Source organism: Bos javanicus, chromosome 13 (assembly GCF_032452875.1).
Source record: "Bos javanicus breed banteng chromosome 13, ARS-OSU_banteng_1.0, whole genome shotgun sequence".
Classification (NCBI taxonomy): Eukaryota; Metazoa; Chordata; class Mammalia; order Artiodactyla; family Bovidae; genus Bos; species Bos javanicus.
The window spans coordinates 47,198,269-47,221,476 of record NC_083880.1 but is presented as its reverse complement, the minus strand read 5'-3'; the positions used below and the strand labels follow the sequence as shown (position 1 = coordinate 47,221,476).

Below are 23,208 nucleotides of genomic sequence, written 5' to 3'. Positions count from 1 at the left end.
CGAGAGCCAGTAGGAGCCAGCTCCAGCACACACCTGGCCTTGACTGGACTGGGATGTGATCAGTGTCTTAATTTCCGATTTTGTACACAGGTGAGGAGGATAAGAATTACCTAGGTAATTACTAGGAGAAGGCGATGGCAGCCCACTCCAGTACTCTTGCCTGGAAAATCCCATGGACGGAGGAGCCTGGTAGGCTGCTGTCGATGGGGTCGCAAAGAGCCAGACACAACTGAGCGACTTCACTTTCACTTTTCACTTTCATGCATTGGAGAAGGAAATGGCAACCCACTCCAGTGTTCTTGCCTGGAGAATCCCAGGGACGGGGGAGCCTGGTGGGCTGCCGTCTGTGGGGTCACACATAGTCAGACACGACTGAAGCAACTTAGCAGCAGCAGCAGGTAATTACTAGATAAAAAGAAATACTAGGTGTCGGAACTCCCCTGGCAGAGTCCAGTGGTTAAGACTCCACACTTCTAGTGCTTCCACTGCAGGGGGTGTGGGTTGGATCCTTGTTTGGGGAACTAAGATCCCAGAAGCCATGCAGCATGGCCCAAAATATTTTTAAAAAAAGAACTGTACTAGGTGTCAAAATTTGGGTATGTTCAACTGTGCCCTAAACTGACTGAATCATTGTGTATGAGACACTTATGGGGTTCAGTTAAAAATTATTGAAGTGTCTATGCTATGAGTTTTGGGGTGGAGCCTTGATTTCCTCTCCTCCAAGGGTAGAGATTAGATCATTCCACAGGTCCCTTCTAATCCCTGGTCTCCTCAAGAAGAGTCCATTGCAATCTCCTTCTGTCCATACAAAAAAAACCTTTAACAAAAGAAAACCTTTCATGTGTCTACACAGAGGTTACTCACCATGGGGCACCCAGCACTGGGCCATCCTAGAGTTTTAGTTTTACTATAGTCTTTCCTGCTGGCACAGGAGATTTCAGTGGAACCATCTCAGTAAATTTTGCTTTCCTTGTGTGCCAGTTTCACTTAATGACCTAGGCATGATATGTCCCCAGGAGGACTGGGGAGTGGGTAAAGAGGATATGGAAATGATACGCCCTTTCCTGAACCACTGTGCAAAGTTGTAGACACCCACATGGAATCCAGGAAAAGTTCATGTGGAAGAAGAGACTTCTATATGACAGAATTCAGCCTTCCTGGTTGGGTTTTACTCATAAGGCTCTATTGATAACCCTTCTGAGGGAGTCCCTGATTCAGCAATTCCACCCAGAGGAATTGGACACGTGCAGAAAAATAAGTGCATGAGCAATGTCCTGTGAAATATTGTTTATAATAATAATAAAACCAAAAATGGAGACTAAATGCCCCCAAATAGTAAATTTGTTAATCATGGTGTATCTCTACATTAAAATACCGTGTGATTATAAAATATTTAGGATATAGATATGTATCTGTTAACATGGGAAAATATACATTTGTAAAGAGTAGGTTACCAAACATTGTGCTGTTGTTGTTACTGTTCAGTCATCCAGTTGTGTCCAACTCCTTAACGACCCCATGGACTGTAGCCCACCAGGCTCTGTCCATGGGATTCCTCAGGCAAGAATTCTGAAATGGGTTGCCATTTTCCTCAATTGCCATTTCCAAACAATGTGCTGGTTTTGTAAGGTCCATTTATATTTGCCTCTGTAAGGGTATATGGAAAAATATTAACAGTGATTGTCGTTGACTGGTGGAATTTTGGAAGATTTTAATCTTACATTTTCTTATATTAAGTATTTTCAGTTTTTTATTGTATTTAAAATATGCACAATATAAAATTCACCTTTTTAACCATTTTTAAGTGTACGGGTCAGTGGCTGTCTTAGTCCGTTTGAGCTATGTTGTATAACAAATGCCACAGAATGAGTGACTTATAAAAAACAGAAACTTACTGCTCACAGTTCTGGAGGCTGGGAGTCAGATCAGGCTGTGAACATGGTCAGGTGAGGGTCCTCTTCAAGATCACAGACTTACTATTATACACTCCTGTGGCAGAAGCAGCTGGGGGTCTCTTTTAATCCCATTCATGGCTCTACCTTTGTGACCTAATTTACCTCCCAAAGCCCACCCCCCCCACCCCTGCCCCTAATGCCATCATAGGATTTCAGCATATGAGTTGGGAGAGGACACAAACACTCAGACCATAGCAATGGCATTGAGTGCATTCACTGTGTTGTATGACCATAGCCACTATTCATTTCCAGAACTTTTCCAGAGACTCTGTACCATTGAACACTAACTCTCCATTCATTCCCCTCACCCCAGCTGCTGGTAACTTCTGTTAACATCTTCTTGAGTTTGCCTACTCTAGGTTTCTTTTAAGAGTGGAATTGTACTGTAATTGTCCTTTTGTTGATCTTAATCTTTTTGCTTTTCTATATCTTTAAAATTAAAAAAAAAAAATCCGTTTTACTCGTATAAAAGAAGAAAAGGAACAAGGAAGCCCTGAAGAGAATTGTGGTATTTGGTCTCTTGCATTTTCATTTCAGACTGGGCCACAAGGACCTGGCCATCCTTGTTGCTTCTGCTGCCATCACCTGGGATGGGGGTCAAGGTCTGACCTCCATCTCAGCCAAGCAGAACAAAGGTGGACAGCCAGTGGGCATCACAACTAATCACATTTGGGACTTGCTGGTTGCTAGCAGCTGGGCCTTGGGCCCCAGGCCTCTACTACTAAATCATCATATCCCAGGGTTTTTTGTGTGTGGTGGTGGGACAGAGAGTGTGCTTGGGGTTTACTGTGCCTTAAACCTAACAGCTATCCTGTAGTGAGTAAGGTCCAAACCAGATGGAAGTTGGATTGTTGATACTATCTTACTTAAAGAATGAGAATGAGAGCCTCAGCCTTTCTATTTGAAACATCCTTTGTGTATTCCAGATCCTGTGGCTCAACTCAACTTACTAAATACCCACCATGGCACCTGTGGTGGCTGCTGAATGCTTTGTCCACAGGCAGGGTCAGCCTGCCTGGGATGCAGAGAAGACTTTAACTGGTGGAGTCCATGAGATCCTAAGTACTCTGGGAAAAGGGTAGTGGCCTCAGATAATCAGTGCCCTCTTCCTAAAGCTCCATGCAAGCTTTTATAGACATCTGGGCCAAGGATTGCTCTCTTGTGTGTATGGTGGGTTGTGTATTTGACAGGATAATCAGGGACATGGAGCAGAGGAGTGGAGGCAGGGGAGGTGGTATGTATGTGTGTTTCAGTCTGGTCTGAGGTGAGAGGACATCAGGAAGCGTCAGTCCCCAGAACCTGGGTACTAGGTTGCGTGATTGTATTCAGGGATCAAGGGAGTAGGTCAAGTGGCTTTGCTGTGGGATGCCTTGTTCTATGGAAAATGCTTTAAGTTCCTCATTAATCAAGCTCCCAGAGGAAACTGCCCGCCCTCCAGCAAGTTGCTGAGAAAATGTAGGTCTGGGAGGGACAGATGTACGTACTGTGCTCTCTGGAAATTACTTTACCTGGCTCTGTCTGTTTTCTCTCTGCCCAGCTGCTCTTTGAATCCCAGACAGTGAGGGGGAAGTGAAAAGACTTTACAGAAATGGCCTTTGAAGACCATTTTGAGAAGTTCAGTTTTTCATGGTGCTGATTTTTCTTTAGGTTAGTCAGCTGGTTGCAGGACAGGAGGAGGAGAGTGTGAGTGTGGTTTTGTGTAAAACTTCCCCTGAGCCTCCTGGAAATGTTCTGGAAACCCCTGGATGAGCTGTCTCTCCTGGGTCCAAGATCTGCTGTGTGAGGCTGAATTTCCCTGCCTGTCTATACTGTAGGGTGTTAAGGAGGTTAAGAAAGGGCTGCCCCCAGGGGGAGGCTCAGTACTCGCTGGACCCTCCTCTGCCTGCCCTTCCTACTGCTTCCAGGGGCAAGGAACCTGCCCATACCTGGGGGTGAAGGAAGCCAGCACTTGAGGCTTTTGCGTTTCCTATCCTGGCTCCGGGGAAGCAAGGAGGGGAAACCCTAAGATCTCTGCACACAAAGCTGAGTCTCAGTCAGTAGCACCAAAAAAGGGAAGGACCGCTGGGGTATCCTTAGGAAGGGGATGTGAGGTCAGAGATGAGTCTCAGAGAAGCACTCAGTAAACAGGAAGTGTGGCCAGAGAGAAACCTGTGCTTGTAGGAAGTGGGGCTTTGGCGGCCGCCTCCCAGCTTGGCCTGGGTAAGCCAGCACTCCCTGCCGAGCTGATGGCAAGTGGAGGCTCAGAGCACGAGGGGTGACACAGATCTTGGGCCCTCCCTGTGAGACAGGGCTCCACTTGAATCTTGTAATTATTGGGCTGGAGGAGAGCTTAATTTGCCCTTCGGAAGGTAGGACTTTAAATATCCCATAAAATAACCCTCGGTTTTGAGAAATGCAGGTCAAGGAATGTTTAGTCTTATTTGCCTCCACCAACTTCCCATTCTTTGCTCGTGCCAAGTCAGTTATATGGAATTTTGCACATCGTTGAGTTTTATCCTGTGAGGGGACACATCTTGGCAGAACCCCTTTGGGTGAAGGTGATGGAGGTGCTGCTTTAGGGAGGAAGAGGTGACTAGGCCCTTCCCTGGGGGCCTGTAGATATTGGAAGTTATCTTTCTAAGTCTTGTAGGTTCTCTGAGCTATAGTCAAAGTTCTTTACACACACACACACACACACACACTCTCCCTCTCTCTCCATACACTCTGTCATACACCCCTACCTACACATTCATTTGCACACTTACACTCTCCCTCACACCGATACTTACACATTTACACATGCATACTCTCTTACACATTTACACCTATACATTTCCTCACACATCTACACCTACACATTCACACACACAGAGCTTTTTCTGTATGGAGTTTTTGCTTCCTTTATGTCTTTTTGGTCCCATTCCAACACCCTGCTTATTTGACATGAAGCTAAGGGTCTTTGGGTTTCCTTCTAAATATGCATCCAGAAAGTCAAAAACTTGGGGATGTAGATGAGACTTCCCTATAAACAAGTAGTTGCTCACCTGGGCCTGTGAGGTGATTGTTTAGGAGAGCGGGATTGTGGGGGGCAGGGGGTGTGGTTGGTGGGGGGGGTTTGTTGTGACTCTCCAGATCACTCATCTGGGCCTGTGAGGTGATTGTTTAGGAGAGCGGGATTGTGGGGGGTGGGGGGGTGTGATTGTAGGGCGGAGGGGGGGTTTGTTGTGACTCTCCAGGTCACTCACCTGGCCACCTGCCTACTAGCATGGGAGTAGGAGACAGGTCTTCTTAGCAGGAAACAGACCATTTCCTCAGAGCTTCCACAGGCACACTGAAGAATTCAGACCAGTGTGCAAAAGGCCTGAGCAAGAAGGATCAATGCCCAAGCTGTCAGTGGAAGAAGCTGGGGCTTTTGCAGACCATGCTCCTGGCACGAGGGAGCCCACTTGACCACCTGCCGAATCTCATGTACTCGTCTGGCAGGTGTACCAGACAGAGGCTTCTCCGGGGATAGGAGTGAGGTTCCCTGTCAGCAGGGGCCTTGGAGCTATTGTTAGACCCCCAGGCATTTTCCAGAACGAGGAACAGACAGTTTGTGGGGCCCATGAATGTGAGGAATAGCTTGTTCTGTAGACAGAGGGTGAGATATGTCTGGGCATTCATGGCCCTGTGACGTTGCAAGTACCCAGGTCTCTGGGTGGGATCTCTATCTCCTGCAGGGTCTGCTTTTCCTGCAGGTTGTCTGCCAGGCCAGTCACTGACTCACCTGTCTTCCCCAGGACTCTGGGGCATTCTGTGGCCAGCAGCTGAAGCCAGCCTCCAGCTGCCTGTCCTACTTGGAGCCTCTCATGCCCAGTGCTTAGCCAAGGCACCAGAAAAGGAACACTGTTCATGTCAGCTCTGTGACCTGGGACAAGTCACACAACCTTCTGTTTCCTCATCTTTAAAGTGGGAAAGTCCTGGCTGTTCTTTTGAAGAAACGATGCTAAAGCTAAAACTCCAGTACCTTGGCCACCTCACGCGAAGAGTTGACTCATTGGAAAAGACCCTGATGCTGGGAGGGGTTGGGGGCAAGAGGAGAAGGGGACGACAGAGGATGAGATGGCTGGATGGCATCACTGACTCGATGGATGTGAGTTTGAGTGAACTCTGGGAGTTGGTGATGGACAGGGAGGCCTGGCGTGCTGTGATTCATGGGGTTGCAAAGAGTCGGACACGACTGAGCGACTGAACTGAACTGAACTGAACTGAAAGTGATAAAAATAAAGAGTTCTTTTAAGGAATAGGCGAAAGCTTTTAGAGTCTTGTTACCAGGAGCACCAGCAGCATTTGGAAGCTTGTTAGGGATATACCTTCTCAGACTCCATTCCAGAAGTGTTGAATCAGAAATTGGGGGGTGGGAGAAAAGGAATCTGTATTTAATGAGCCCTCTGGGGGATTCTTTGGAAGGAATGATGCTAAAGCTGAAACTCCAGTACTTTGGCCACCTCATGTGAAGAGTTGATTCATTGGAAAAGACTCTAATGCTGGGAGGGATTGGGGGCAGGAGGAGAAGGGGACGACAGAGGATGAGATGGCTGGATGGCATCACTGACTCGATGGACGTGAGTTTGAGTGAACTCAGGGAGTTGGTGATGGACAGGGAGGCCTGGCGTGCTGCGATTCATGGGGTCGCAAAGAGTCGGACACGACTGAGCGACTGAACTGAACTGGGGGATTCTGATATATATTTCTCTAGAATATGGCTGGGTCAGGTGATTTTTAGCTGAAAACTTCTTCACTGCAAGGCAGCTGTAGTAAATATAAGTTCTGTTTTGCATCAGACAGTCCTGAGTTTGAACTCCAGCTCTCTCTTCCTCACTGTGTGTCTTTGGACAAGTTATTAATACTTAACTTCTTTGTGCTTCGTTTGCTTCATGTGCAAAGTGAGACTATTAAGATTTCTTTCTACATGGGGTTGTTATGGACATTAAATGAGTCAAAACAGGTAATAGCTAGCCTGTAGTAAGCTTGCGTTTCTGTTAGTCATCTATTATTCACATTTGTTGTTTTATTATTAGCGTAGTAATATTGTTGTGATTGTTCTGTTCACTATTTGTGAGGAAAACGGGTGATCAGGGCTTCCTTTGACTAGTCTTCTGTTAGTTGTTTTTGCTGCCTGCCTCTGCATGAAAGTGCCATCCCTCCTCAGGCAGGACGCACCAACCTCTTAGTTATTTAGGTTGGTGCAAACATTTTTGTGGTTTTGGACTATAAATTTTTAAATTTAAATCATTGTAACTAGGTTCAAACACATCTTTATTAATCAAAATAGGTACCATTGCAATCACATTTTTGCCAATGAGAAATAAGTTTGTTTATTCCTGTAGCTTAAAAATCCCTGCTTTGGGATTCCACAAACTCTTGGAAAGCATTTTCTGTATGCTGTTGGTTGTGGAAGTATTTTCTCTGCAAAAAAGTGGTCAAGATGCTTGAAGAAGTGGTAGTTTGTTGCTGAGTGAAGTGAAGTGAAAGTTCCTCAGTCGTGTCCGACTCTTTGTGACCCCATGGACTGCAGCCTGCCAGGCTCCTCTGTCCGTGAGCTGGTGAGAGGGCAAGTGAATATGGCGGATGAGGCAAAACTTCACAGCCCAATTCGTTAAACTTTTGAAGCATTGGTTGTGCGACATGAATTTGGATATTGTGGTGGAAAAGAACTGGGCCCTTTCTGTTGACCAATGCCAGCGGCAGGCATGGCAGTTTTTGGTGTATATCATTGATTTGCTGAGCGTACTTCTCAGATGTTATGGTTTTACCAGGATTCAGAAAGCTATAGTGGATCAGACTGTCAACAGACCACCAAACAATGATCATGACCTTTTTTTGGTGTAAGGTTGGCTTTGGGAAGTGGTTTGAAGCATCTTCTCAGTCCAACTGCTGAGCTGGTCATCACGTTTTTGTCGCACGCCACAGTCCGATCAAGAAATGGTTTGTTGTTGTGTAGAATAAGAGATGACACTTTAAAGCGACAATTTTTTTGATTTGCAGTCAGCTTATGAGGCACCCACTTATTAAGCTTTTTCACCTTTCCAGTTTGCTTCAAATGTCAAATGACCATAGAACTGTCAATGCTGAGTTCTTCAGCAACTTCCCATGTGGTTCTAAGTTTCATTGATGGCTCTCAGTTGGTCATTGTCAACTTCTGATGGCCGGCCATTACATTCCTCATCTTCAAGGCTCTCATCTCCTTTACAAAACTTATTGAACCACCACCACACTGTTCATTAGGAGTTCCCAGGCCAAATGTGTTGTTGATGTTGCAAGTTAATAAGAAAATTGCTCGAATTTGCTTTTTGTCTAATGTCATTTCCATGATCTAAAATGAATATAAACAACAAGTAGTAAGTCATTAGCCAAAAATAAATAAATAAAGCAAGAAATATGCATTAAAATGATGCCATATAACCACATTTATTTAAGAATGCATTCCAGGATCAAACAGCAAATTTCAACAATACAAAAATTGCAGTTATTTTTGCACCAACTTACTACCTTCCCCTCTCCCTTTTCTCTAACTTCTAACATCTTTTTGGGTGCAGAGGGGCAAAGCTTTGTATTCGCAGTCATAATAAAGCTGAGGAAATGGAGTACATATACCCAGTACACTTGACCTTATCTCTCCTTTTTGTGCTGTTTAGTGCTCTTTTCTAGAGCAGAGTGACTGAGAGCCCTGTAGGTGGTTCCCTGGAGGCCTGGACACCAGGGGTGGGAAAGGAATGGAGGAGGCATGTGGGTTTGGCCAGAAAGTGGACCTTTTACTGAAGAAAGCAATGGAAGGGAAAGTATGCTGTTCCTTCCTAGGCAGTCCAGATTTTGCCATTGTCTAGGACAGGCTCAGGTGGCATCTCTTGTAATCTCTAGATCTTGGCAGGGCCCCAGGCCATAGCTCAAGTCTCCTTCCATATGTGGTGCAATAGGACTGGGGTTTCCTGTTTGCCATTGATACTTCTTCCTGCTGCCATCCTAGCGAGCTGAAGTGCAGAGGGGCAGCACTATCTCCTCTTTCACTGCTTGGTTATAAAGTGGAGTCCCTCTGGAGACCTGATGAAGCAGTGATCAATGCTCTAGTATAAAGCACCATGTCAGAGAGCTTTTTTCTCCAACCTTGGAGCTCCAGATTGTCCCCAGAGGGCAGGGCAGAGCAGGGTTCAGAAAAGGGGTAGAGAGAGGCCTCAAAAGGGGAAGCTGCAGGCCTCCAGTTGGTGTTTCATTTGCATCTGGGGCCTGTAGCTGACTTCCTGGTTTCTGTGGTGTGGTGCCCTGGTTTGCTGGATGGGGCCCCTTGCATCTGCTCTGTGCATCTTTTCTCATCCTTGGGGATGCTCTATGCGGTCCCCTCTCCCCTTTGAAGTTTGGTAATGGGAGGGGGGTGCAAAAGACAACTCATTTGTTTTTAGGAAATTCTTTTCCTTCCATTCTTGAAAGACTACTTTGAGATGCGTTTGGGGGTGTCCTCAGTTTATACAGCTCTATCTCCATCATATTTCATGGTGGCTCTCAGCCGTGGTTGTACATTGGCATGACGTGGGGAGGTTTTAAAAATGCTCATGCCTGGACCTCTTCCTGGAGGGTCTGAAGAAATTGGTCGGAGTTGCAGCCTCAACATCAGGAATTTCAAATCAACCCTCCTACCCCACTCCCTTGGCTTCCCACGTGGTGAGGTAGTAAGGAATCTGCCTGCCAGTGCAGGAGACACAGAAGATGTGGGTTGATCCCTAGATCAGGAAGATCCCTTGGAATAGAAAATGGCAACCCACTCTCGTATTCTTGCCTGGAAAATTCCACCGGCAGAGGAGTCTGCTGGGCTATAGTCAAGGGGGTCTCAGAGAGTCGGACACAACAGCACACACCAACATACCCCATTCCTACTCCAAGAGAGTCAGATGAGCACCCAGAATTAGAACCTCATAGAACCTCAGAGATGCTGTGTGTCTTGAGGTCAACTGTTACTCCTTTCCACCTAGGTTTCAGTTGAGGCCTTGCCAAGTGCATATCCTTCTCACTGGTCAGGGCATAGCTCCGTGGGGTTTGCCCCACTGGGAATGCTTTGTGGAATAAGCCCTCCCCTTTCCCAGCCTGTCTCCCTCTTCCAGTTATATCTTCTTAGAGACTGGGACTGCCTGGGTCCTATAAATTGGCTGTTGTTCCCTCACTCCCATCCTACCCGGGGAGCTGAGGTGGGAGTCAGGATGTGGGGCCTGACTCTGGTTCTGGAAACAGGAAGACAGAAACAAAGAAGCAAAGAAACCACTGAAGAGGTTCTTCGTCTCACTCTGGGCTTTCGTGCCGGGGGTTTCCCTGTTTCTGTTCTTTATTTGCCTTCTGGGACTTTCCAGTTGATCAATAAAATGAGAGACACTTGGTCTCTAGGCTGAATCAGAAGCTTTGTAGGGATTAGCCGCCTCCTGGCGATGCTCTGAAACCAGATTAGCTTCAGTGTGTTCTCTGGGCTCCCTGACAGAAAGGGAGTGAGGGCACAGGAATTTGGAGGAACCAAGAACCAAGAACAGACAAAGCTGTTCTTTTAAGACAATGTCGAATGCCTTTTCTACCTTCTTAAGCTTCCTAAGGATTTAATGCTTTCTCTTCTCATAGGAAGTTGAGCTGGTTAATTTCAAGGGCCTGGAGAGCCCCTTGTTTATTCTTGGGGAGTCTGGAAACACCTGTGAGTGGAGAGTCTGTGAAAAGAGAAAGGAAAAACTCCCTTGTGCAACAGCTACAGGGTAGCTGCAGGGTTTTTACTGGTCCAGGGCTCGGGCATCTGTCCCCGTTTCTGCAGCTCAGCCTTGCATTGCACCCATTGATGCTGGGTGGGCAGCTGTTTCCTCCCAGCTTGAGAGTGGGTGGAAGAAGGTGACAGAGCCAGGAGCTGTTTCAAGCCCTAACGTGGGGCATGTGTGGTGGTCGCTGCTGGTATCCACCCAATCTCCTTTATCTACCGCATGTTATAAGTGTGGACTATTGACAGGTCTCAGTTGCTCCCTAGTCTTGAGAACTGCTCTTCAGGGAATGCCTCGGCGCTCACCCCCTCCTCCCAGGGGTGACTCTCAGCCAATGACTGACTAGTGCCAGATACAAAGGCCTGGTCTGCCTCTCTTAGGGTGGGACAGTTCCATGAAGTTGTTCACACCCTAGAGCTCCCATGGGATCAGGCTGTGGCTAGGCTCCAGTTCCTTCCCCAGCCCAGTCTTGCTTCCCTCACTTCCTTACAGGTTTCTCCTGAAGTCACTTCCTCAATAACTCATGTGCACAAGAATCCTCTGCCTCTAGGAATTCCCTGACATAAAACAGCAGGCTAGCTTTCCTAGGGCTGACTGTTGAATCCATTGTTACCGAATAACTAATAATGAGAATGGGAATATTTTCAGGAGAGAGACACAGTGTGGGATCTGGGCCCCAAAGAGAGAAACCTCTAAGCTCAGGAGAAGAAAGAAACACTAAATGAGTGGTTTCTGTGTGGTGGTAAGTGCTGTGATGAAGGACGGGCTGAGGTGTGGGTGCCGTCCCCTCAACACTACCCAGGGATAGTGGGAACAGTTTGTAGGGGGAGGTGGTTTTGGCAGGGTTTAGGGAAGGTGTGAGTTTCCTTGGGTCTGAGAAGGAGGAGTACCCTCACAGAGCATGAAAAGCAGGCCCCAAAAGTTCTCTGTAGCTGGGATGTCATCATCTTCAGTAGCTTAGGAACCTTTGGTTTGTCAAGACATTGTCTTGGATCTTAGGGAAGATTGTGTCCTCAAGTTGTCCTGGGAGCAGGCAGGAAGGGTCTTCATGTGAGAAGTACTAGATTCTGCTGACAAGCTGCATGGCATCACACAGGTATTTAATGGAGCTGAGTAGAACCCAGAACATTCTGCTAGGGCATGAAGTGGTGCCAGAAGAGAGGACTGATTGGTTAGTGGCCTCAGCAAGTGTCCAGTGTCTAGGTGACTAGGAGGCTCATGTCCTGACTCTGCAAGCCCAATAGTATTCATGTCTCTAGACATTTTAGCAGATGCGCTTTATAGTTAATGGGGCTTCCCAGGTGATGCTAGTGGTAAAGAACCTGCCTGCCAATGCAGGAGACATAAGAGATGTGGGTTTGATCCCTGGGTTGGAAAGATCTTCTGAAGAAGGGCACTGCAACCCACTCCAGTGTTATTCCCTGTAGAATCTTATGGACAGAGGAGCCTGGCAGTTCATAGAGTTGCAAAGAGTCGGATACAACTGAAGCCACTTAGCACACACACATGCATGCATTCCATCTTTTAACGTTTTTCTAAAGAGAAGTTGTACTGATTTAGAATTCTTGAGGGCTAAGTGGTCGTGTTCACAGCGTGGGGGTTCAGTAGGTTTAAATATGTTTTAAATGTCAAAGATTATTTGTGTCAAATCTGCCCTTTCATTCCTGTCCCATGCTTTCTCTCTTCTCCTTTCTCTGTATGGGACTCAGTAAGCTGTTTCAGTTCTGTGCCTGAGATGCTGGCTGATGTGGGAAGCCCCCTCCTTCCCCTCTCTCTTACTTTCCCCTCTTCCAAGAGATGGTGAAGAGTTGTTCTGTATTCTCAAGGCAATGTGGAAGCAATGCTTGGAAATGATCCTTACAAGGCATTTTGGAGTCCAAAAGGGCTTCATAAATTCTTGTTAACAGAGAAGACAGAAGAATTGCAACTAGCTAGCTGAGCAGATCTCTCTCTTCAAGACTGTAGATACTGGTGGGCATCCTTGGCAAAAGTGTCCAATTGAATCCATATCCCAGCCCCATCAATCATCTTCCTCTGACTCTTCCTTGTATGAGAAGCAATATTCTGTTTAAGGAAGATTGGACTGAACTCTAAATTCTGGCCTTTTGTTTGCTCTGTGTTTGCCTTAAAGTGTAGGTAAATTTAGCTAGCTTTTTTTCCCCTCTTCTGCTGGCTGGGGGTAGCCAGTGATTTGTGGTGATGGTTGGAAAGTTTATGAAGACAGATGCAGATGTTATCCTTGAGACAGACAAAGAAGGGCTTGGGCCCTAAAATCAGTTATCTGCAATTTCAGTTCAACAATATGGTAGACTGTGTAAGTATTTTCCTAAAATTCCTAATCCAAGAAATGTAAAAGTCAAAACAAAAACGAAAAAGCAGGTGGGGAGAAGTCAGGCTGGAGACAAAGATTGGGCCAAATGAATCTCTGTGTGTGCTCCGTTGCGTGCAACTCTTTGTGACCCCATGGACTGTAGCCCGCCACGCTCCTCTTTCCATGGAATTTTCCAGGCAAGAATATTGCAGCAGGTTGACATTTCCTACTCCAGAGGATCTTTCCTACTCAGGGATCTAACCCACATCTCTTGCATCTCCTGCATTGGTATACCAGGCGAATTCTTTGCCACTGTGCCACCTCGGAAGCCTAGGTCAGACTTATAGTGATGGCCTTGTGAAATCACTCACTAGGGAGAGAGCGACTTAACTTTCGAGAATTCCCACATTTGGGCCATCAGACTACTTGATGGTTTTTATCAACCTGGTAAGTAAAAAAGTATGTATGGATGTGAGAGATGGAAAGAAGGCTGAACACCAAAGAATTAATGCTTTTGAGCTGTGGTGTTGGAGAAGACTCTTGAGAGTCCTTTGGACTGCAAGGATATCAAACCAGTCAACCCTAAAGGAAATCAACCCTGAGTGTTCATTGGAAAGGCTGATGCTGAAGCTCCAATACTTTGGCTACCTGATGAAAAGAACTGACTCACTGGAAAAGACCCTGATGCTTGGAAAGATTGAAGGCAGGAGGAGAAGGGGACAGCGGAGGATGAGATGGTTGGATCGCATCAGCAACATGAGTTTGAGCAAGCTCTGGGAGTTGGTGATGGACAGGGAAGCCTGGTGTGCTGCAGTCCATGGGGTTGCAAGGAGTCAGACACAACTGAGCAGCTGAACTGAACTGAATAGTGCTGGAGAGAGAGGACAGACATTGCAGAAGATAAACCAAGAATGGAAGGAAGAGAAGCAGCAATCAAAGCTAGTATAGGATAACATTTCCCTGGCTGGAGAAAGACGTGAATGTTCAGGATGAGGTCTGTCAATGGACAGGCACCACTAATCTGATTTCCACTCTATCTAAACTTAGGAACTGGCTCTGGCTGAGGTCCCTCATGACCTTATGTGGTAAATCAGAGACTGCTCTTTGTTTCTATTCCTTGGGTTCCCACCACCAGCTCCTGGCTCTGCTGATCACGGACTCCTTCCCTTGGTTTCCAAGATACTGTGTCTCCTCTTTTTCCTCCTCTTCCAGGGACTCTTTTTTTCCTGCCTATGCCTAACCTAGTGGGTTCATTGATCCCTGCCCTTGGCCCTGCCCTTTAGTCCTCCCTACTCTCTCCTTGGTGACCTTGCCACTCTCCTGACCTCCCTCCCCTCAGCAGGGCCAGGATTCCCTCCCTGGGAGCTCCACACTGGCTCTTTCCTGGGGCACAGACCTGGCAGGGTTTCCTGTCTTCAGCATCATAGGGTTCCGTGACCTGCCTCAGATTCGGCCCATATTCCTCACAGCAGTGTTTGTGACTGCATGGCTGCCTAGCAGCCCAGTGTAATGTGGGAATCTGGCCCTTTCCAAATCTTTTTACTGATGGAGTGTGACTTTTTTCTCTACCTCTTTAAACTCACTGGACACTGTTACTCCATCCCCACTGCCTGCTTCCCTGGGACAGGCCTCTCAATTGGTCCCTTTGCCTCTGTTTTCTTCCCTAATCCTATCTCAAAGTAAAGAGTAGAATGAGGTAATCATTCCAAAATTCAAATCAGATTACACCCTTCCCTTATAACTCCCCTTATTTTCCTGTTGCCACTGTAAAAAATGATCACAGACTTGATGGCTTAAAACAACAAAAATGTACTCTCTTACATTCTGGAGGCCAGAAGCCTGACATTGGTTTCAGTGGGCTGAAACCAAGGAGTTAGTAGGGTTGCCCTCCCTCTAGAGCCTTTGGGGAGGGGTGAGGGGGGAGGGTTAATTTCCTTGCCTTTTCTCGCTGTGTTCCTTGGCTAATGGTCCCTTTCTCCATCTTTCATCCAGAGTAGCATCTTCAAATATCTTTCTCTGTTGAGGCTGTCTGTAGCAGAATCTCCCTCTGACTTTCTTTTAAGGATACGTGTGATTATATTTAAGGTCCACTCAGGTAATCTAATTAGGCTTATATAAAGAAAGCTGAGCACTGAAGAATTGATGCTTTTGAACTGTGGTGTTGGAGAAGACTCTTGAGAGTCCCTTGGACTACAAGGAGATCCAACTAGTCCATCCTAAAGGAAATCAGTCCTGAGTATTCATTGAAAGGACTGATGCTGAAGCTGAAACTCCAATACTTTGGCCACCTGATGCGAAGAACTAACTCATTGGAAAAGAGCCTGATGCTGGGAAAGATTGAAGGCGGGAGGAGAAGGGATGACAGAGGATGAGATGGTTGGATAGAATCACCAACTCAATGGACCTGAGTTTGAGTCAACTCTGGGAGTTGGTGATGGACAGGGAGGCCTGGCCTGCTGAGTCCATGGGGTTGCAAAGAGTTGGACACGACTGAACAACTGAACTGAACTGATCTAGGTGGCCACCCACTCTGGTATTCTTGCCTGGAAAATTCCATGGACAGAGGACTATAGTGGGCTACAGTTCATGGGGTCATAAAGAGAGGGACATGACTGAGTGCACGTGTGCAGGTAATCTAGGATAGTCTTCCTGTTTCCAGATCCTTAATTTAATCACATCTGCAAAGTCCCTATCTTCATATAAAGTGACATGGACAGGTTCCAGGGATTAGGACCTAGATATCTTTGGTGGCCATTGTTCAGCCTACCACACACCCCATCCCATTGCACTTCAGAGTCCAAACTCCCTGACATGGTCAAGCTCCAGCATATGTACTACTGCGTCTTGGTGCATGCGCCTTCTGCCTGGACCACTCTGCCCTTCACCTTTGCCAGCTCCGTCTCGTCACTGAGGTCTCAGTTTAGAGTTCACTTCCTCCAGAAAGCACCTGGGACACCACGCAAGTCCAGATTAAGGGTGTTTCCTTGTCCTTTCCAGCTTCTAAAAGCCTTTCCCACATTTCTTCTGCTCACACCCTTCTTCCTCCAGCTTCAAAGCCAGCAGGAGTGCGTTGAATCTTTTTCACATTATGTCACTATAACACTGATTTTCTGCCTGGTTTTTCCATTTAAAGTTTTGTGGCAAAACATACATAAAATGTACCACTATAACCATTTGTAAGTGTACAGTTCAGTAGCATTAAGTACATTCACATGGTTGTGCAGCCATCATCACATTATCCATCCACGGAACTCTTCATCCTGCAAAATTAAAACTATACCCATTAAATATCAGTAGTAACTTGCTATTTCCCTTTCCCCAACCCCTGGCAACCACCATTCTACTTTCTTGTCTCTTTGGATTTGACCTAGGTACCTCATTTAAGCAAAATTATACAGTATTTGTCATTTTGTGACTAGATTATTTCACTTGGTGTAATGTCCCCATGGTTCATCCATGTTGTAACATATGACAGGGTATCGTTCATTTTTAAGTCTGAATTGTATAGATGTATTATTAATCTAGTCATCTGCTAATAGGTACCTGAATGGCTTTTGTTATAAATGCTATGAAGAACATGGGTGTACAAATATCATTTCAGGTCCTACTTTCAGTTCTCTGGGGTATGTACCCAGAGGTAGAATTGCTGGATTGTATGGCAGTTCTATTTTTAAGTTTTTGAGAAACTGCCATACTGTGTTTTTGTTTTGTTTTTTGTTTTTTATATAAATTTATTTATTTTAATTGGAGGTTAATTACTTTACGATATTGTATTGGTTTTGCCATACATCAACATGAATCCGCCACGGGTATACACGTGTTCCCCATCCTGAACCCCCTCCCACCTCCATCCCTGTACCATCCCTCTGGGTCATCCCAGGGCGCCAGCCCCAAGCAGGATAATTGCTTTACAACGTTGTGTTGGTTTCTCCCATTCAACAACATGCTGCTAAGTCACTTCAGTCGTGTCCGACCCTGTGCGACCCCATAGACGGCAGCCCACCAGGCTCCCCCGTCCCTGGAGTTCTCCAGGCAAGAACACTGGAGTAGGTTGCCATTCCTTCTCCAATGCATCAAAGTGAAAAGTGAAAGTCAAGCCGCTCAGCCGTGTCCAACTCTTAGCGGCCCCATGGACTGCAGCCCATCAGGCTCCTCCATCCATGGGATTTTCCAGGCAAGAGTACTGGAGTGGGAATGAATCAGCCATAAATATACATATGTCCCCTCCTTCTTGAACCTCCCTCTCTCCCACCCTCCATCTCATTCCACTCCTCTAGGTTGTCTCAGAGTACTAGGTTGAGCTCCCTGTGCTATGCAGCAACTTTCCAATAGCTATCCATTTTACATATGGTAATGTACATGTTTCATGGCTATTCTCTCAAACCCGTCCCACCCTTTCTTTTCCCCACTGCGTCCAGTCTGTTTTCTATGTCTACATCTCTGTTTCTACCCTGAAAATATATGTTCGTCAGTACCATTTTTCTAGATTCCATGTATGTGCATTAATATACAATATTTGTTTTTCTCTTTCTGACTTACTTCACTCAGTATAACAGGCTCTAGGTTCATCTACCTCAGTAGAACTAACTTAAATGTGTTCCTTTTTATGACTGAGTAATAATTCCTTGTATGTATCTACCAGCTTCTTTATCCATTTATCTATTGATGGACATCTAAGTTGCTTCCATGTCCTATCTAGTGTAAATAGTGCTGTAAGAAACATTGGGGGGTGTGTGTCTTTTTCAGTTAAGGTTTTCTCAGGGTATATGCCCCATAGTGGCATTGCTGGGTCATATGGTAGTTTTAGTCCTAGTTTTTTTTTGTTTTTTTTTTAAGGCATCTGCATACCATTCTCCACAGTGGCTATGTCAACATTCCCACCAACTATGCAAGAGGATTCCCTTTTCTCCACATATTCTCCAGGATTTATTGTTTGTAGATTTTTTTTGTTTTTTTTTGGTTTTTTTTGGATGATGGCCATTCTGACTGATGTGAGGTGATACCTCATTGTAGTTTTGATTTGCATTTCTCTAATAATGGGTGATATGCAGATGACACCACCCTTATGGCAGAAAGCAAAGAAGAACTAAAGAGCCTCTTGATGAAAGTGAAAGAGGAGAGTGAAAAAGTTGGCATAAAACTCAACATTCAGAAAACTAAGATCATGGCATCTGGACCCATCACTTCATGGCAAATAGATGGGGAAACAGTGGAAACGGTGACAGACTTCATTTTTTTCGGCTCCAAAATCACTGCAGATAGTGACTGCAGTCATGAAATTAAAAGACGTTTGCTACTTGGAAGAAAAATTATGACCAACCTAGACAGCATATTAAAAAGCAGAGACATTACTTTGCCAACAAAGGTCTGTCTAGTCAAAGCTGTGGTTTTTCCAGTAGTCATGTATGGATGTGAGAGTTGGAATATAAAGAAAGCTGAGTGCTATAGAATTGATACTTTTGAACTGTGGTGTTGGAGAAGACTCTTGAAAGTCCCTTGGTCTGCAAGGAGATCCAACCAGTCCATCCTAAAGGAAATCAGTCCTGAATATTCATTGGAAGGACTGATGCTGAAGCTGAAACTCCAATAATTTGGCCACCTGATATGAAGAACTGACTCATTAGAAAAGAGCCTAATGCTGGGAAAGACTGAAGAATCTTTCCCAGCATCAGGGAAATAGACGATGAGATGGTTGAGTGGCATCACCTACTCAATGGGCATGAGTTTGAGTCAACTCCGGGAGTTGGTGATGGACAGGGAGGCCTGGCATTCTGCAGTCTGCTGCTGCTGCTGCTAAGTCACTTCAGTCATGTCCGACTGTGTGCAACCCCATAGATGGAAGCCCACCAGGCTTCCCCGTCCCTGGGATTCTCCAGGCAATTAGGTTGCAAAGAGTCGGACATGACTGAGAGACTGAATTGAACTGAACTGAACTGAATAATGAGCAGTGTTGAGCATCTTGTGTTTGTTGACCATCTGTGTGTCTTCTTTGGAGAAATGTCTGTTTAGGTCTTCTGACCATTTTTTGATTGGGTTTGTTTTTCTGGTATTGAGCTGTATGAACTGCTTGTATATTTTGGAGATTATAACCTTTTGTCAGTTGTTTCATTTGCAATTATTTTCTGCCATTCTGAGGGTTGTCTTTTCAAAATTGTTCATAATTTCCTTTGCTGTGTAAAAACTTTAAAGTTTAATTAGGTCCCACTTGTTTATTTTTGTTTTTATTTCCATTACTCTAGGAGGCAGGTCAAAGAGAATATTGCTGTGATTTATGTCTGAATGTTCTGCCTATATTTTCCTCTTAAGAGTTTCATAGTTTCTAGCTTTACATTTAGATCTTTAATCTATTTTGAGTTTATTTTTGTGTATGTTATTAGGAAGTGTTCTAATTTCATTCTTTTACACATAGCTGTTCAGTTTTCCCAGCACCACTTATTGAAAGACTCTTTTCTCTGTTATATATTCTTGCCTCCTTTGTCAAAGATAAGTTGCCTATAGGTGCATGGGTTTATCTCTGGGCTTTCTATCTTGTTCCACTGATCTATATTTCTGTTTTTGTACCAGTACCATACTATCTTGATGACTGTAGGTTCGTAGTGTAGTCTGAAGTTAGGAAGGTTGATTCCTGCAGCTCTATTCTGCTTTTTCAAGATTGTTTTGGCTATTTGGGATCCTTTGTATTTCCATAGAAATTGTGAAGTTTTTTTGTTCTAGTTCTGCAAAAAAATGCAACTGGTAATTTGCTAGGGATTGCATTGAATATGCAGTTTGCTTAGGGTAGTATAGTCATTTTCACAATATTGATTCTTCCAATCCAGGAACATGATATATGTCTTTATTTGTTTGTGTCATTTTTGATTTCTTTCATTAGTGTCTTATAGTTTTCTGTGTACAGGGCTTTGGGCTTTCCAGGTGGCTCAGTGGTACAGAATCCACTTGCCAGTGCAGGAGGCACAGGAGACATGGGTTCAGTCCCTGGATTGGGAAGATCCTCTGGAACAGGAAATGCAACTGGCTCCAGTGTTCTTGCTTGCAATATTCCATGGACAGAGGAGCCTGGTGGGCTACAGTCTGTGGGGCTGCAGAGAGACAGATACCACTGAGAAACTGAGCCCACATACCCGTAGGTCTTTTGTCTGTTTAGGTAGGTTTATTCCTAGATATTTTATTTTTTGTTGTTGTTCCAGTGGTAAATGGGATTGTTTCCTAAATTTCTCTTTCTGATTTTTCATTCTTAGTGTATAGGAATGCAAGAGATTTCAGTGTATTAATTTTGTATCCTGAAACTTTAAGTAAATTCATTGATTAGCTCTAGTAATTTTCTGGTGGCATCTTCAGGGTTTTCTATGTATAGTATTGTGTCATCTACAAATAGTAAGAGTTTTACTTCTTTTTCAATCTGGATTGCTTTTATTTCTTTGTCTTCTCTGATTTAAATGGCTAGGACTTCTGAAACTATACTGAATAATAATGGTGAGAGTGGGCACCCTTGTCCTATTCATGATCTTAGAGAAAGTGCTTTCAGTTTTTCACCATTGAGAATAATGTTTGCTCTGGGTTTGTCATATATGGCCTTTATTATATTGAGGTATGTTCCTTCTATGCCCATTTTCTGCAGAGTTTCTTTTATCATAAATCAGCATTGAATTTTTTCAGGAGCTTTTTCTGCAGCTATTGAGATGATCATATGGTTTATATCTTTCAATTTGTTAATATGGTGTATCACTTTGATTGATTTGCATATACTGAAGAATTCTTGTACCCCTGGGATAAATCCCACTTGATCATGGTGTATGATCCTTTTAATGTGTTGTCAGATTTGTTTGCTAGTATTCTGTTCAGGATTTTTGCATCTATGTTCATCAGTGATATTAGCCTGTAATTTTCTTTTTATGTGACATCTTTACCTGGTTTTGGTATCAGGGTGATTGTGGCCTCATAGAATGAGTTTTGAGTTTTCCTCCCTCTGCAAGTTTTTTGGAATAATTTGAGAAGGATAGGTGTTAGCTCTTCTCTAAATGTTTGACAGAATTAAACTGTGAAGCCATTGACCCTGGGCTTTTGTTTGTTGGAATATTTTTGATCACAGTTTCGATTTCAGTGCTTGTGATTGGTCTGTTCGTGATTTATCTTTCTTCCTGGTTCAGTTTTGGAAGGTTGTACTTTTCTAAGAATTTGCCTGTTTCTTCCAGGTTATCCGTTTTATTGGCATAGAGTTGCTCATAGTAGTCTCTTATGACCCTTTCTATTTCTGCATTGTCTGTTGTAACTTCTTTTTCATTTTCAATTTTATTGATTTGAGTCTTCTTCCTTTTTCTCTTGATAAGTCTGGCTAATGGTTTACCAATGTTGTTAATCTTCTCAAAGAACCAGCTTTTAGTTTTATTGATCTTTGCTATTGTTTCCTTTGTTTCTTTTTCATTTATTTCTACTCTTATCTTTATAGTTTCTTCCTTCTACCAACTTTGGTGGATTTTGTGCTTTTTCATTTGCTTAGGTGTAAGGTAAGGTTGTTTATTGGATGTTTTTCTCATTTCTTGAGGTAAACTTGTATTGCTATCAACTTCCCTCTTGGAACTGCTTTCACCTCTTCCCATAGCTTTTAGGTCATTGTGTTTTCAGAAATTGCCATACTGTTTCCTATAGTGGCTGCACCATTTCACAGTCTCACTTGTGGTTCATAAGGGTTTCAATTTTCCTGCATCCTCACCAGCGCTTGTTGTCTCATGTCTTTATAATGATAGCCATTCTAACAGGTGTGAAATGATATCTCATTGTGGTTTTTTTTTATAATTTATCGAGGTATAGTTGATTTATAATGTCATATTTAATTATTGCTGTATAGTAAAGTGACTCAGTTGTACACATACATATTCTTTTTCATATTTTTTCCATCATAGTTTATCACAGAATGATGAATGTATTTCCCTGTGCTGTACAGTAGGACTTTATTGTTTATCCATCCTATATTTAGTAGGTTGCATAATCTGTGTTTCCCTGATTATTAGTGATATTGAGCATCCACAGTTAGAAACCTCTCAACAAAGGAAAGCCCAAGATCAAATGGTTTCACTGGTGAATTCTACCAAATGTCTAAAGAAGTGTTAATATTGATCCTTCTCAAATTCTTACAAAAAATTGAAGAGGATGGAACACTGTCAAACTCATTTTACAAGGCCAGATACCAAAGCCAGATAAAGACATTACAAAAAAAAAAAAAAAAAACAGCTACAAGCCAACTAATTGGAAAAGACCCTGATGCTGGGAAAGATTGAGGGCAGGAGGAGAAGAAGGTGACAGAGAATGAGATGGTTGGATGGGATCACTGACTCAATGGACATGAGTTTGAGCAAACTTTAGGAGATAGTGAAGGACAGGGAAGCCTGGCATGCTGCAGTCCATAGCGTCGCAAAAAGTCCAACACAACTGAGCGACTGAACAACAACCAAGGTCAAAATACTAGATGAATATGAATAGAAAAATTCTCAACAAAATACTGGCAAACTGAATTTCGACAGTGCATTAAAAGGATCATGCACGAATGGTCAAGTGAGATTTTCCCTTGGAATACAAGTATGGTTCAATATATACAAATCAATAAATGTAATTCTTGATTCAACTTATACATTTCTACTTGTTTATCTTGTTTAAAAAAAACCCAGCTCTTAGTTTCATTGACCTTTTCTATCATTTTCCCGGTTTCCATTTCATTTATTTCTGGTCTGATATTTGCTGTTTCCTTCTTTTTGCTAGTTGTAGACTTAGTTTTTTCTTTTTTAGTTCTTTAAGGTGTAAAATTAGATTGTTCATTAGAGATCTTTTTTTTTTTTTTTTAATGGAGGTATGTATTGCTATAAACTTCCCTCTTAGAGGTGCTTTTGGTGTATCTCATAACAGTGTGTTTGCTTCTGTTTCTATTTAAGATGTTTTTAAATTTCTTTTTTGTTTCTTCTTTGTCTCTTTGGTTTTTCAGGAGTGTGTTGTGTAATTTCCACGTATTTGTGAATTTTTCAGTTTTTTTCTACTATTGATTTTTAATTTAATACACTGTGGTTGGAAAAGATAGTATGATTTCAGCTTCTTAAATTGCTAAGATGTTTTGTGTGTAATTTACTTTGAAATGTATGAAAAATAAGATGAATTATTGAATGGATAAAGGGATGGACAGATGTGTGATAGTGTAAGAATAGTAAATGCTAAGGGT

The 23,208-nt window shown here is 43.8% G+C and overlaps 1 protein-coding gene across 4 annotated transcripts in view; it reads left to right on the top strand.

Moving 5' to 3' along the window:
• The window catches only part of RASSF2 (Ras association domain family member 2), a 58,923-nt gene that overhangs the window by 4,286 nt on the left and 31,429 nt on the right, over window positions 1–23,208 (top strand). Inside the window, exon 1 of one of the 4 annotated variants that reach the window (XM_061436586.1) lies at window positions 4,099–4,303. The exons of 2 other annotated variants lie outside the window; for them this stretch is intronic. The gene's annotated coding sequence lies outside the window, so the exon portion shown is untranslated. Of the gene's footprint in view, window positions 1–4,098; window positions 4,304–23,208 lie in introns of those variants that run through there. One more of the 4 variants, XM_061436587.1, reaches the window with a different exon arrangement.